The 11,523-nt window shown below is 54.7% G+C and overlaps 2 non-coding genes across 2 annotated transcripts; one reads left to right on the top strand and one right to left on the bottom strand.

Moving 5' to 3' along the window:
- The first annotated feature begins 191 nt into the window (after nt 1-191).
- TRNAH-GUG (transfer RNA histidin (anticodon GUG)) lies at nt 192-263 on the top strand. The gene has a single exon. It is a non-coding gene; the product is annotated as a tRNA-His (tRNA).
- A 708-nt stretch (nt 264-971) lies between these two features.
- On the bottom strand, nt 972-1,043 carry TRNAH-GUG (transfer RNA histidin (anticodon GUG)). Its single transcript has one exon. It is a non-coding gene; the product is annotated as a tRNA-His (tRNA).
- Nucleotides 1,044-11,523: the final 10,480 nt, after the last annotated feature.

Here is an 11,523-nt window from a genome sequence, read left to right as displayed (position 1 = left end):
TGGGACCAGATCATCTTGAAAGTCCCTTCCAACCCAAACCAGTCAGGAATTTTAGGGCACAGATCTGTGATTCTGCGACCGAAAACTCTCCCGCCCTCGCCCGCAAGGATCCTACCCCATTCCCGTTCCCACCCCTGCTCGCAGGGCTAACCCTGCCGCGCCGCCCCGCCCGCACAGAGCCCCGGTAGCGCGCCGTGATCGTATAGTGGTTAGTACTCTGCGTTGTGGCCGCAGCAACCTCGGTTCGAATCCGAGTCACGGCATCGCCCCCGCGGTGGCACGGCACACGGGCTCGCAATTTTTGGGGAGTTTATTTTTTGAATTTCATTAATCTGCGGGTTTAATTTTTTTTTTTTTCACGTCGCACGGGTAATTTCACGGTTGTTTGGTTTGATTTTGTTACGTTTTGTTCTTTTCCCGGCGCCTGGCGGAGGGCGGGGCTGCCAGACGAGCTGTGTGTGCCCTGTCCTGGGACTCTCCTGAAAGAGGGGAAAAACTACACTGAAGCAAACTAAAATACGGTAACATAGTATCATAGACTGCTTGGGATTGGAAGGGACCTTAAAGACCCCATCTTCCTGCCATGGGCAGGAACACCTCCCACCATCCCAGGTTGCTCCAAGCCCCATCCCTTCTGGCCGGCAGCAATTCCAGGGATGGGGCAGCCACTTCTCCTCTGGACAACCTGGGCCAGGGGCTCAGCACCCTCACAACAAAGAATTTCTTCCGAATGTCTCATCCAGATCTCCCCTCTTCCAGTCTGAAACTATTACATAAAGTAAATCAAAATAAAACAAAGTAAAATAAAGTGGGGAAAAAAAAAAAAAAAAAAAAAAAAAAAGAGAAAACGGGGCGTGGGGGGGAATAAAAAGCCAAAGAGAAAAAGGAAAAAAAGCCGTGGGCTCGGGATAAAGGGGAAAAAATAACCCCCAAAAATTGCGAGCCCGTGTGCCGTGCCACCGCGGGGGCGATGCCGTGACTCGGATTCGAACCGAGGTTGCTGCGGCCACAACGCAGAGTACTAACCACTATACGATCACGGCGCGCTACCGGGGCTCTGTGCGGGCGGGGCGGCGCGGCGGGCTTAGCCCTGCGAGCAGGGGCGGGGCCGCGCTTCGCCTGGTGTCTCCATGGTGACGTGAGTCCGGCTGTTCGCGTGTGTGTGTGTGCCTGTTTGTGTCTGTGTGTGCCTGTGTGCGTGTGTGTGTGCGTGTGTGTGTGTGTGTGCCTGTGTGTCTGTGTGTGCCTCTGTGTGTCTGTGTGTGTCTCTGTGTGTCTGTGTCTGTGTGTGTGTGTGTGCGTGTGCCTGTGTCTGTGTGTGTCTATGTGTGTGTCTGTGTGTCTGTGTGCCTGTGTGTGTCTGTGTGTGTGCTGCCCCGAGGAAACCGGGCCGGGTCATGTTCCATTCGGGACTCGCCTCGCTCCCTCCTCAGGCTTGGCTGCCCCTGAGCGCAGCTTCTGAGTCCCAGGTGGGCCCTAGGCTGGACTGTGCCACTGCTCCTCCTCTCCATTCCAACCCATCTCCCCTCCTTCCCTCAGTCCAGCTCCAAATCTAACCCCGATCCTAACCCTAACGCTTCTCCCCCTGGCTTTTAAAGTGTTAAACCCTCAGGTTAAACCACCCAGGGCTTAACCCCACCCCCTTATCCCTCTCCTGGCCCTGTCCCTTCTTCTCTGGCCTTGACCCAGATCCAGACTGTGACCCTGACCCTGTCCCTCGCCCAACTCTCACTCCCTGCTGTAATGCCCTCCCTCTGTCCCCCGGGTGTTTCTCAAGGAATTAAATTTTTCTTTACCGACTCTACACACCAGGGTACTGGGTATGGACCCAGAGAGGAAGACACGGGAGATGATTTAGTGATTAAGGTGGTGTAGGACTGATGGTTGGACTTGTTGATCTTGAAGGTCCTCTCCCACCATGATGATTCTGTTTCTAACATTTGTGGCCCAAACCAGTGGCAAGTACCCCTCTGCACTGCCCTCCCTCTTTCTTCCTGCTGAAACACACATTAACAGTTAATGACCACTGTTGCTGGTTCTCACAGGGCTCCAACTAGTAAAGGCTCTTTTATTTTCACAGATACACAAAGAATTTCAGACACCTGGGATCAAAAGGGTATCTTTGTGTAAAATATTTTTAGAGCAGCCATGGCACTTCAAGGCAGCTGTCTGGCCCGGATGACTCAGAGGGGAGAGCTGCTCACAGAGCCTCTGGACAAGCTCAGCATCAGACAGACAGACAGACAGACACACACACACACACATCCCCCTGTGCCTTTGCCTGCCCCTGAGAGGGTACGGGAAGAGGCAGAGCTCTCCTGCAGCCTTGCTGCTTGTGCTGCCTCAGGGTATCTCCCTGCACCACCTCTGTCCCTGTGTATCCACTGCAGCTGGTGAATCCTCAGTCTGAAAGACAGTTCCTGAGGCTTGGGAACAAACCAGAGGAAGGCCCTGTGTACCTTGATTATGCCGTGAAGGACTTCCTCCTGCCGTGCTGACCTCCTCATCTTTCTCCTGTCCAACCCAAAAGAACCCAGAGTGATGGAGGAACACCAAACCACCTTTTGTGTCCTTACTTTTTCTATGCCCACCTTGTTCTTCCCTCAGCTTCTTCACTGTTGACTTGCCCTGGGTCTTGGTGGTTCCTTCAGCAGTGGTGGGATGCTCTCAATGACACCAAACACCTGGCTGACCAGGAGATGTGGAGGGGATGGTTTTTGGTGGTATCACTAAATGACCTGGGTGTCTGTGTGGCTTTTGGTTCTGCCCTCCCGCCCCAGCACCACACTTCTCCCTCCCTGCTCTGCCCTTTGAGGATCTCAGTCTGTGCCTCCTGGCTGCAGGGACACTGCTTTTGCTCATCTGTGGCCAACTCTGTCACCATCTGTGTCCTCCTACTAGACCTAAAGCAGATGCAGGATTACTGGTAGGATCTCTGTATCTCCTCTCACATCCAGGGAATTTAACGCCTATGGCTACACCATGGAGAGAGATCTGACCACACAGACATCTGCAGGACAGGGAGCAGCTGAGCTGTAGAGGTAGGGTCACCACAACCTCTGAATCTCAAGGCACAAACTTGTGGATAAGTCCTTCTGCTGCCTTGTGCCTGGCCTCTTGTGCCTTCCTCCGTGCTGAGCTGGTGGTTTTACAACAGGCTGGGCTGTGTCACCAGTGAAAGGAAAAGTCCTTGCTGGCCTGTTCTCATGCTTGGCCCTGGACAGTTGCTGCACAGCTGTGGTGGGGAGGAAGCACCCAAGGGTGTGGGTGGAACAGTGTGGAGATGGGGATAACCTCAGGCAGGACGTGCTGCCCATGCCTGGCAGGGACCGAGAACTTGGAGCAACACAAGCAATGACCAGGGGATTCCTCCTTGGCACTTGTCTGGGCAGGCAGAGGGGATCTCTGAGGCTGATGTCCACCATGGTCTTGATCCCAGCCCTTGGCCTGCTGCAGGGCTCATGTTTTCATGGGTGCTGCTCCCATGGTGTGCACGGTGTGGGCTCTGTGGTGGGCAGGGAGGAGGCAGGAGGACTTGTCCTATGGACGCTCTGCAGATGCTTCTGGAAGGGGGAAGGCAGCAGAATAAAAATGATCTCAACTGCTGGAATAGGCATGACTGAGATAAACTCTGCAGCGCTAGGGAGGAGTTGGCCAAACATGGAAGTCAGCAGGGAGGTGGTGAGCAGACAGGGAGATAAGTGGCAGGAGCCTGGCGGGTAGGGAAGAGGAGGCTGCTGCTGCCACCCATCACTGGCAGTGGTGGCCCTGTCCCAGCACAGCTTTCTGGGCAGGATGGCTCTTCCAGGAAGGCACCTCTGCTCTTCCCACCCTGCTTTGTCTCTTGGTGGCTTTTCTCCAAGCCTTCCAACCCTGTGGGTTGTGTTTGATGGGATTTTCAAAGGTGCCTGCAGTGTGGAAACGCCGGTGCAGCCAGGCTGGGAGCTGCCGGGCCCAGACGTTGCCATTCCATGGCACAAACATAAATCTTCTGGCTGGCAGAGGTACAAGAGCAATTCATCACTGCATGGCTATCCTGGATTCTTTGCCCCCCAAGCTGCCTCTCCAGCTGTTCCCTGGCTCAAGCAACCCCTGGCCTCCTTTCTTTGTCTCAAGAAGGGAGGCAGAGAGGTCCCCACCACCTCCTCTTTCAGTCTCAGATCCCTAAGACAGCCCCAGGAGTGGGGCAGGTGCCTGGGGAGGTGGGATGGATGCCAGTGTTTTGAGCAGGCACTCTGTGTTTCACTGGCGACAGGAAACTGTGAGCTGACGTAGGCCAGCAGTGTCATCTCTGCACGTTCAGAGGCCATCAATTCAGCCTGCAATCTGCTCTGCTGCTGAAAGCCTACCTTCCTTTCTAAGGAAATCAGAGCAGCTCCACGGAGTTATACCCCCTAACACAATGTTCCATATTCCCAGACCCACAAGCACTGTCTGTGCAGGATGCTGGAGCAAGGGCAGGCCTGGGTAGGGTCCCAGGGCTGGGATAACTTGTGGGGGTGAAGGTTTAGGTGGGATTCAGGGCTGAAGAACAGCACATGTGATCTGGAAGACAGCTGCAAGCAACTTGACATAGCTCTGGTCCCCGTCATCCACCTCCCTGTCCTCTTCTAGTGCATGAGATGTGCAGCAAAGACTGAAGGACAAGGACACAAGCAATTCTTGAGAGGGATGTTCAGCTGTGATGCTCTTGAGAGGCTTCATGAGCCCACAACAGTGCTTGAGGTTGTCCTGGTTCTTCAAAGAACATTTTCCAGCCTGCCAGCACTATTTAGGGCAGGCAAACGGGCTGCAGCAGACTGGGTTTTTTCTTGATTATGTTTCGGGATCCCCTCACCTGGCTCTGATGTTCAGAGCTTAAGGAAAATAGTCCCCAAAATCCATGGAGCAGAGCTATCCAGGGAGCACAAAGCCTGGGGCAGCCTCTTGAGCCCTTTCCTTGTGGGTCCAGCATCCAGCTTGAAGCTGGGGGTGGTGGTGAAAAAGTGTCCCCGGGGGAGCATCAGCCACCCTGCAGAGGCACTGCCAAGCTCCACACCTCCAGCTGCCAGCCCCAGCTCTGCCTTTGTCTGTGCCGTGAGCGAGAGCCTCCTCCCGGAGCAGGGATTTACAGCCTGCACACAGCCACCTCTTCACCCCCTGCTTGGTGATGCTGAGCGGGCAGAAAACAGGCAGCCAGGCTCTGCCAGGCAGCAGCCCTCGCCTCGACACTTCTTGCACTCCCCTCTCTGAATTCAACTTCATTTTCTGCCTTCCTGACCTTTTTCAGAGACACAGGGCTTGGTTGGTGGCTAAAGCACTCCTTCCCCTCTGCCTGGGGTTGGGGTGGGGGGTGGGAGTGGGAAACGGCCCCTGTTTTACTCTTCCCTGCTGTGCCCATCTTCCTGATGGTTAGTGATAGCCCTATTAAGAGATATAAAGGGGATGTCAGGATCGGTTCACACCCCCTAGGCAATGTAAAGCCAGGGAGAGGCTGTTTGGAGAAGGACAGCTTGGTGAGCCTGTCCATTGCAGCTGGATTAATCAAACCCTCCATTAACACTTTCCTGGGGCACACAGGTGCCCTGCCAGGCCTCCAACAGGCACATGGCTCTGATTGAGCTGCAAATGCTTCAGCTCCTTAGTTTGCTCGGCCTCAGATCGATGAGTGCAGGCAGCTCTAATCAATTCCACTTTACCACTTGCTATAGAATTCAGATCCCTGTTCTCCCAGCTGGTCCCCCTTCCTTTGTTCCTTCAGAGGAGGAATTCAGACATCTTATCCCACTTGGAAACCCCTCTACCCTTGCGGGGCCAAGCCCTCTGACAGAGACAATTAATACCCTATAGATGCAGATGTTCCCCCCTGCCCTCCTCAAAGGAGGAGCAGGAATGAAGGGGTTGAATTTGTGCCGCAGCTGGAGGCCTGACAGCATCAGCCTGCCTGGGCAGAGCATGAAAGCAGGGGACTGGATGAGGCCAGGAGATTTGCATGATACAATATAGCTGTTGCCACCAAGCCTGCATCTGTCATGAGATTTCCCTGCCATGATCTGGGTTTGGCGGGGCACAAACCAAAAGAAGCTGCAGAGGAGCTTTTGTGGCTCAGCTGCCCGGTCCCCACTGAGAACAGCTTCAGCTCTCCAGGGCTTCAGCCCTGAAATTAACACCGGGGAGAAAAATTAACACCAAAGAGCTTACAGAGCAGCTGTTTGCAGATTTCTCTCAAACCCATACCTGGCATTTCTCCGTGGAAGAGGCGTTTCTCACACTCCGTGTCAGTCCTCAAGTCATTTTTTTTTCACCTCCTAGCTGTCACCCAGCTCCCTCGCTGGCCTGTTTCCAGGGTGCTGTGTCTGGATTTGTGGAAATGAAGTTCCCCACAGCTCTCCACACCTCGTCAAGTGTTAATGAAATAACGGATCACACCAGAGAGCAGTTCTGATGCTTGGGATGGTGAATGTGCAGGGGGCTGTCAGTGCCGAGAGCAGAGGCAGAGAAGGTGCCGGCTGAGGCAACGACTGCCGTGTCTGGCCCGGAGCTGGCAGATCTCTGTCATTGAGTTGTCTCCTCTTCGTTTGGTCAATTAGTGCTGGTTTGGTTATGCTGTCACCTGCACAATCATTTATTTTGACAGAAAGGTTGTGAAGCTGCAAAAAAGTGTCTGTGAGGATTTGCTGCTCTTGGTGCACAGGCATGCTTTGGGCATACCCTGTGTGTCTGGACAGTCAGCACCCCAGTGGACTGAGCATGCTGGTCTGCATCACATCTGCAAGTGTTGGTGCAGAAAAGTCCCAGTTTGTGATGCTTGGGAGGAGCAGCGTGTTACATCAGACATGGGACTTGCTGTGGGCCCACGTTCTCCTCTTTGCTTCCCCCATCTTACTGCTTGTTTTTGGCCCTTGTCACCTTTGTGCCTCCCTCACTCTGCAGCATCTTTTGCAGAGTGTCCCTTCCATGACAACCTGCTCCCCATCCTGGCAGTGAGCTGGGGTGGGGGAGCATGGCTGCTCCATGCCATTTCCTTCAAGGCAGATGGAAACTGGGATGTCTGGAACGGAGATACAGAGCTTGCAGGCTCCTGAATGCTATGGTGCAACTGGCAGGGCACGTGCTTAGTGTGAGGATGGGGGGGCTGCTGGAAGAGGGACACTTCCAGACTGGGAATGGTGTGCCAAATTCAGGATGCTGCCTGCAGGATATAGCTGGGAGCAGCTGCCCACCTCACCCGCTGGCCAGTCTTCCACAGTCTCCTGGTTCAAATGTGTAGCAACATTTCCCCTAGACATGACAGCTGCCTCCAAATATTTGCAAAGTTCCTTGTGCCAGTCCTTGAGTTTAGCAGTGCTTGATGTATTTCTTTCTGTGGGTTTGTCAGATCTTGTTCCTAAACCATGCAGCATCTGCAGCAGCCTGATGTTTATCCCTGACCTCTCAGCTCCTCCCCACCCTCCTGCAACCACACAGATCTCTGCCCAGTGACCCCAGTTCTCTCTTTGCCATGCCAAAGAGCCCTGGTCCATCACAGCCCCCACATGAAGAAACCTTTGATCATCCTGTCACACCCCTCTGCAAGTTTCCAGCTCTCCTGCATCCTTAGGATGGAAGGACCAGGACCTCACACAGGCCGGGACTGACCAGGGCATAGTGGCACCTCTGGTGTCATCTCTACCTTTTCCTAACCCTTCCCATCAGTTTTGATGGAGAGGTTTTGCAGTTTTGACCTTTGCTGATTCTGAAGGGGATGTTTTCATGGAGATCTTGGTAGCAGAGCCCACCACTTTAGGCATGAGGCTGGGCTTTGTTTCCCCATGTGTGACACTTTTCCTGGCACTGGCTTTTGTCTCCCTTCATTGAGAAATTGCTCAGCCTCTGCAAGTCATCATTCTTAACATTAATCCACAGCTTAATTCAGAATAATTCAGCATTATTAGCAAATTTTGCCACTTCCCTACTGACCTCATCTCATGAAAGGACCTGCTTGTGGAGAGGCAGGTGACCTCCCCCAGCTGCATCCCTCTCAGGTACCTGCTGGCTCTCTCCAAGAAAGCCACTAGCTTTGGAAAAGAAAAATCACTTTAAGAGAGCTGTGTCAACTCTTCCCCAGAATGTCATATGTACCCATCTGTCCCCTAGTGATGCCAGTTTCCTACTCCTTATGCCAGTTTTTGTTCATTTGCAGAGAACAGATGTGTCGTTTATCAGCCTGTGGCTCTTTGGACACTTCCTGGGCAGCATTTTTAGTGTTGCAGTTGCCACCTTCCAGTCCTCATGTCCCCTGCTGTACCCAGACCTCGGGGGAGCTCGGGGTGTCACCCAGCAGGTGTGACATCCTCCTGGTCCCTGCTGTGCCACACAAAACAGGGCTTGTGTAGACTGCTTGGGCAGGGAAAGGGCCGGAGTCACTGCAGACTTTTTGAAGCTCCTGGGACAGGAAGAATCACCTGGAGATTCAAGGAGCCACACGCCAAGGGAAATGCTGGTGTAGGGGGAGCCACTGACCCAGCGCCTGACTCAAGGGACACTCAGATGCTAAATTCAGCCCCCACATCACCTGTGAGTGAATCATCTTCCAGCACTTGCGTGCAGGAGCAGAGATCTCCTCCTCTGAGTCACCCAAAGCTGCTGCCTGAGGGACGCCAGGCAGTCTCCACACCACCTGGGGTTAAACTGGAGGGGAAAGTTTACCCTGACCAGGTGGCCTGAGCCCACCTACACCTGGAGAAGGCTCTGTGTCCTGCACTTGGCCTGGCTGCCAAACAGCGCTCTGCTGCGGGTGAGCACAAGGATTGCTCTCTGCAGCTGAAGCAGCTCCTGGTGCCCAGGAGAACAGGTGAGGGCTGAGGATGCACGCAGCTTTCCGCAGGGCTGGCAGGAGCCCGGAAGATGTTCCCTGGCTTTTTCTTCCTAGTGCCTGCTCCAACCTGCCTGGGAAGTGTTTACTCAGGCAAGCAGCTATTGCTGCCTACGGTGAGAGGAAGGGCTGAGCTGTGAATTCCAGCCCAAAGATGACAGCGAAGAGCTCCTGGACCCTCCAGAGATGGAGGAGAGGGTGGGAGCAGGACTCCCTGTGTGGAAGTCCAGCCTCGCAGGCCACTGCAGAAGACCTCCTGTCTCCCCAGTTCCCACAGTCCATAAAAGTGGTCCAAAACCCACGAATCTGCAGCCATGGGTTGTTTCCCTCCCGACCGAAGGACACCACCTCCATGCCTACCTCCTGGCTGGGGACTCCAGGGGCAGTGCAGGCAGCAGGCAGCCCCTAAGGGGTTGCACATCCCACAGGGAGCTTCCCACCACGGCTGCCTGGGAGAGCAGCTGAAATGTGGAGTCTGGCACGCAAGTGGTGCAGCGTGTGCTCCCTGATCCTCTCCCGTCTGCCAGCCCCTACGCGAGCGACGCGAGGTGACAGCCATCTGTCACTGCCACCCTGGGGACTCGCAGGCAGAGTGGCATCACGGCCACGGTGGTGGCACCGGGGTCAGTCTCAATGGTGCAGGCATCAAACCCAGGTCCCAATGTGCATCAGAGGCGAGGGACATGACAGTTTGGGACTGGAGCAACAGCAGCTGCAGCGTGAGACACAGATGGAGCTGGCGTTGGTGGTGTGAATGCTGAAATCTGTTGATGCTGCTTCAAGCCTGAAATGAACCACGGTGAAGTCACCCGAGGGGTGCTCCCACCCCAGCTACATTTTCCTCACCCTGCTGGCCCATGTTGCTGTCTGGGTGGTTTGGCGCAGGGGAAGCTCAAATCTGAGGGTTTAGGTGGGTCCAGGGGTGATCTTCTTGATGCCTGCTGAGGCTCTGCTGAAGCCTCAGGTGAGACAGGGATACCCCACAGGGCACAGAGCAGAGAACAGTGCTGTGGTGGGCCAGATGCCCACCTGCCAAAAGACAACAGAAGAATTTGGAAGAGAAAGAGGTGAGAAGGTGCTGGAGTCCTAGGTGGGCTCAGACTATAAACCCTCTTTGATCCTCAGCAGCTGCCCCTGCAGGGAGGGAGCGATGGGGGGGATACAACAGGACAGGATGGGAAGGAAGGACCTCTGCATTTCTTCTGGTATGGTAATATTTATTAGAAAAAAAAAAAGCATCACCATAAGCTTGACTGTTCCTCCATTGCCTCTCAGGAGACGCTGAGCGTGTGTTTTCCAGGCCTGAGGATTTAACAAGAGCCATCTCAGACAGATGTTGCTGAACATCCTCCTTGGTTACTGACAGAGGGTGGAAGTACTCTCAATCTCATGTGCCATCAGCCCTGCATCCTGCTTCCTTCCAAATGCTGGACTGACAGATTTATTGAGAACTTCTGTCTTTTCTGCATTTTAATAACAATCTCACCATCCCCATCTGCCAGGATTGAGGTCTGCAGCTAGACTTCAAACACTGCCTTGTATTCGCTCTGTTGCTGGCAGACACTTTTTCTCCGCCCGATGCCTTTTGTATCTTGCATTCCCTACACTCTGAAATTTCCAGGCTTGGTTTCTTGGTGCTATGGCTGTCTTTTGCCTGGGGAGGAAGCTCCTGTCATGTCTGGTTGGACCTGGGGGATCTGGCTGGGTTTCTTGCAGTGTGCTCACACTGAATAAATCTGCAAATCTGAGACTCGGTGGGCTCACTGGGACATATTTGGGGTCTGAAGTGCCACGCTGGCTCAGAAGGCTCAGCTCCTCAGCAGCTCCATCCCAGCTCTCCTCATGTGTAGGAACTGGAAGGACAGAAGGAGGGTCACCACGAGAAGCTTCTCTCTCCAGGCATCCTCTCCTCCCTGCAGCTGGCACCCCAACAGCCACATCCCCACATCTGTTCCCATGGTGGGGCAAAAGCCTGGTTCACAGGGTGAGGACAGACAGGGCCATACTGTGGCACCTCTCCCTGTTCCTGCACTCTCCTGCATAGCTCCACCCCTGCAGTGGTTCTGCTTTCTGAGCATCCTGCCTCTGGCCCCCTTCCCTTTCAGGCATGGTTGACCTTGGCCCTCAGAGGATTCAGCCTGTGAGCAGGGAGTGGGTTTGGGTGAACGGTGTGTGCTTAGGAAGGGGCATTGAGGATTCTGGGGTGTAGCTGTGGAGATGGGGCTGTGCACAGCGCCTGCCTGGGACTAGGGGGAAGGGTCAAACAGGTGGCTCTGGATGGTGGTGAGCAGGAGTTGTGGTGGCTGGTGATGGTGTGTGTGTAGGGGTTAGGATCAGGCCATGTGGAAGTGTGCCAATTGCCTCGGTCTCCACTGCAGTGCTCCCATACATTGCTTCCAACTCCGCTTCCCTGCTCTGCGCTCTTGTCCCTGCTGGCCCCTTGGTGGCAAATCCATCCCTGCCTGGGCTGTGCCCGGGGGATGTCCTGCAGCAGAGGGCACCCCAGGTGTCCCTGCACACCCAGCTTGGCCTCAGCCTTTCTCCGGTGCACCTTCCCTTGGCTCGTCCCTGCTCACCCCAGGCCGCGGGTGTTCCTCGTGGGTGTCCACGGTGGAAGCCTAGGGTGTCGGTGAGCCACCCTGGAGCGCTGGTCCCGTGAACCATGGCTACCGAAGGCCCCTTCCTCTCTC

The sequence above is a fragment of the Heliangelus exortis genome, chromosome 11 (assembly GCF_036169615.1).
Source record: "Heliangelus exortis chromosome 11, bHelExo1.hap1, whole genome shotgun sequence".
NCBI lineage: Eukaryota > Metazoa > Chordata > Aves > Apodiformes > Trochilidae > Heliangelus > Heliangelus exortis.
Note: the sequence above shows the minus strand (reverse complement) of the source record. Positions and strands in the feature narration are given on the sequence as shown.